Genomic DNA, 4,346 nt, shown 5'->3' with positions numbered 1-4,346 from the left:
AGAAAAAAAATGTGAGGCCCTATCAAATTTACTGTGTGACAGGAACCACAAAGTGCAGATCAAAGGCCCCACAGTGAAATCTGGGAAAACTTAGTAACCCTCTTTGGTGAAATTTAGAGCAAAGCCCATGGTTCCTTCAGCAGAGAAACCTATTTCCATGTTAGTTCATAATTTTTTAATAACAACTTTTTGTAATAATTATTTTCTAGACATCCAAAATTGAGCAAAATGCTCCAATATCTTTTTTTTTTTTTGGAGAGAGAGAGAGAGTGAGTGCGAATGGAGGTTGGAGGGGGAGCAGAGGGAGAGGGAGAGAGAATTCTAAGCAGGCTCCATACCCAGCACTTAAAGCCCGACCTGGGACTCAGTCTCATGACCCTGACCTGAAATCAAGAACCAGCCGCTTAACTGACTGAGCCACCCAGGCACCCTAAAATGCTCCAATATCTTGAAGACACATCAGTTAGCTTTGTGTAGATGATATTAATTTTGAATACAAATATCTGCTTTAGACTATCATGTATGTGAAAGGTATGCAGGTGGTCCTCACTTTGCACAGCAGTGCAGAACCATAAAAAATGATTGTACAAGTTGAAACTGGGAAAGTGATCCTAAAACAATGGGGGAAATTATCATTGTTTCATAACCTTTAATTTTTTTTTGCAAAAATATTAAAAAATTCTCTGATTTGGTTATAAATCTATAGAGAAATGAACAAAATATTAAAACTATTATTTAGTGCACTGTTATTTAAAAATTAGAAACAGAAAATTGTTTTATTTTTGGAAAAATCTTATCAAGAACAGTTTGAACAGTGCTTGCTTTCTTTTTGTTGTGTAACTTGTGACATAGAGTATTTGGCTTGGTAATTATTATACTCTTTTCTAAGTTTGGATCAGCTTTCAACAAAATATTGTTTGTGTTGTCAAGGTCGTGAAATATCTTCGAGAGTTTCTTTAGTGTGAAGTGTTTTTGCCAGCATCACTTCCTCTGGGGCATCTTTATCCCCTTCTTCACGAGCACCCTCCTCATTGATGCCAGTAGGCTCACCTTCGCTGTGTTCCTCGGGCTGTGTACGCATAGTCTGTTAGCAGCACTGTCAACATTTCCACGGTCAGCTCTTTCATCTAAAATTTCATTTATGTACAATTCAAATCTGGCAAAGTTATTTTCAAAGTGAGGTAGAAGTTTCTACCATATTGCATGCATTTTGCTTGCTGCCATGATGCTTGAGTATTCTCAGTTGCATGCTTTATGTTATGTATCTTTCCAAACTCAGCTAAAGAAATGACATGATCTCCAATTGAAGCTTCAGGAGTCTGTCCAAAAGTCCATCTAAGATAAAAAGATTTAAAAGTTGAAATACCTCCTCAGTCCAGAAGCTGGCTTAATCAAGTCGCGTTTGGTGGTAGAAAGGTGGTAGAAATTTTTATGCAAGTACCTAGAAAATTAGAGTGATCTAGAGTAATGTCCACCAGTATTAGTGCTTTAAATGTTCTAGATTATTTTGCCTTTTGTATCTCTCTACCACTGGGAGATAAGGAGGCAGCACGACTACATTTTTGTTGTCTATGAATGAGTAGCAGATATACAGTGACCAATCACTAACAGACTTTGAAAGAAAGAAATGACATGATTTGTTACTGGTCATGATTTGCATCTGTTATTTACATAGTGATTTGTGGAGTGAAGAGATAGCAGCCGACTGTTCTTTATGCAGTCACTCACAGTTAATATATGCTGGTAGCTGAAATTTGAACAGTGTTTTCAGGGGACTGGTGTTATTTAATTAAACCAGAATAACTGAAATACTGTTCAAAATGAGAACTACTTTTACTAAGCTTAACAAATTTATCCGAGGATTCTGTACTTAATTTTTCTTTTCATAAAACTGTGTTCAGCTGCTCATTTTTTTTTTTTTTTCCAAATGATGGCATGGAGCTTTAAAATATAAGAAATAATTTTAACTTGGTAAACTTTAAAGTATAAATTATTTTAACTTCCTTACACTAATAAGGAGGATAGTAGGTGGAATCTGCCTTCCATCCTTATGTGCAGCTCAGGAAGGCAACAGGAAAGGAAGATTTATTTCCACCTCTGCCTGCATATGGTCGGCCAAACGGCCACTAAAGATCGCATCTTTAGTGCTCTTGCATGTATAACAGACAACCGCACTTTGGACTAAACATGGACCTTCACTATGTTAGCCAGCCTGGAGTGGAGTCTTGAAGAAGAAAATATGCCCATAATTACATGCATAGCATCCTTGAGAAATTGTGGAAATTTGGGGGAGTAGGTAATAGGCCCAGGGACAAATCCTTCTTCTGGCAAATCAACAAAAAGGAAAGTTTTCTTTCTAGGTTCTAGTTAGAACATTTTTTTAAGACAGGTTTGCTGAGATAAAATTTGCACAACATAAAACTTCCCCATTGTAAGTGTACAGTTCAATGAGTTTTAAAAACAAGGAACACTTGATAAATTTGCATGTCATTCTTGTGCAAAGCTATGCTAATCTTCACTGAGTTGTTCCAATTTTCATTCCAATATATACTGCCAAGTCAAGCACTTTCAGAATTTTAATTTTTGGCAGAAATTTGCCATCTAATATTTTTCAGAACATAGGGGAAGGAAATGTTAGGATTTATTTTTATGATGGACATTGTATGTATATTTAATATTTATTTTGGAAGCATTTAAGATAATATATAGATAGATAAATAACCAGATTCAACCAAAATGTACTGAATCTTCATGTTAGTTTTAGTATGTAGTTGTAATCCATATTTTATTAGTGAAAGAAGACATTTCCTCAAGGTTAAGAAACTCGAGTGAGGGGAAAGACTGGTACATTTTGGACCTGGGATGTGATCTCATATCTTCTGACTCACATCGCATTGGGATAGAAGTTTCTCTATCTGGTGATAATCCATCAACTATGGTAATAATAGGTATTATTTATTGTGGCCTCACATAAACCATTCTAAGTTCTCTGCATGTGGCATTTCATGTTGTCCTTATGAGAGCTCTCTAAGGTAAATGCTATTATTTTCAGTAGTGCATAGGTGAAGAAATTGAGGTACAGTGACTTTAGCACACTGTCCAAAGTCATAAAAATAATAGGGGGCACAGTTGGGGCCCTAGTTCCAGAGTCCATTATACTCACTTCACATTGTCTCCCCTAATATCCACTGAGCACCAAGGGAAAAGACAAAGACGGGCCTCTTGTTAGAATTTTCCTTCTGGAGTAGAAGGGCAAAAGAAAGAATGGGAAGGAAAAATTTCCATTACTCTCTGGACAGGATTTTCCAAGTATCTCACAAACTACATTCAAATACTGAATCTTTTCCATGCAAAGATATCTATTTCTAAACTTTTATATTTTCAGATTTGAAGTCTTGATTTATGAATTTAAAAAAAATTGAAATAATTTTCTAGTATGCTAAAGGAGAATGGGAATTACAGACAGAAACAAATGCACCTAACATTGAGCTTCAGGATGGTTTTACATGTCGCTCTCTCTGCCTGAGATTGCTCTGTCCCCAGATATGACATGGCTGATCCCCTTACATCATTCCATATCAAGAGTCATCTTCTTATACCTTCCTATTTATAGTACTAATCCTCCATATTCTGCCTTAATTCTGTTTTATTTTCTCTCTTGTACTACCTAGCCTAAGTTCAGACCGATACTTCCAACTCAAATTCCAGACTTCAGGGCTCTTGCTTAACCTCTTTTTAAAATTGTGTCGGCATCTTTATCACTGAGAACAGTGGTTTTTAAGGGCATGGAAAAATAAGAGAAAGTCTCATCGTTGCTCATTTTTTTTCTGTCTACTGCTACACATGAAATAGTCTTAGAGTAACAATACTAATACTACCATCAATGATTACTGAATTATTAGCATTGTTTTGCTTTTGCTCTCTGTGTTATTTTCCATTTGTTATAGCTGTTCTATACCTATTGCCTGAGAATATAGCCATTTCCTTCCATATTCACTATCCCTGTCCCTCATTTAGTCTTCGTGCCACAGGTAACTTTGTATTTATGCACTACCAGCGGTTACATGAGTGTCTCTCTAGTCATTTTGCTTGTCTGAAGGTTGTTCTCCAGTAGATTCCTTAGTAAGAGCTCAAGGGAACAATATTCCTAGAATTATTGCACACTGGTAAGAATTTACCTAAGCCCTTTGAATTGTACTCTTTTACCTTCATATTCTAGGTACCTAAAGGTTTGTTTCTTCCCTCCCTCCCTTCCTTCCTTTCTTTATAAAGTCACTTAATTTTACTGCAATGTGTCTTTGTTGTTATGGCTCATTTTCTCAGCAATACTATGTACAGTTTCAATA

General features: G+C 36.1%; 1 pseudogene; it reads right to left on the bottom strand.

The window, feature by feature from the left end:
- Positions 1 to 2,456: 2,456 nt before the first annotated feature.
- LOC116630342 lies at positions 2,457 to 2,566 on the bottom strand (annotated as a pseudogene).
- Between the last annotated feature and the right edge of the window lie 1,780 nt (positions 2,567 to 4,346).

This window comes from Phoca vitulina, unplaced genomic scaffold, assembly GCF_004348235.1.
Source record: "Phoca vitulina isolate PV1807 unplaced genomic scaffold, GSC_HSeal_1.0 scaffold3, whole genome shotgun sequence".
Classification (NCBI taxonomy): Eukaryota; Metazoa; Chordata; class Mammalia; order Carnivora; family Phocidae; genus Phoca; species Phoca vitulina.
The sequence above is the reverse complement of the archived record's forward strand: the minus strand, read 5'-3'. Positions and strand labels throughout refer to the sequence as shown.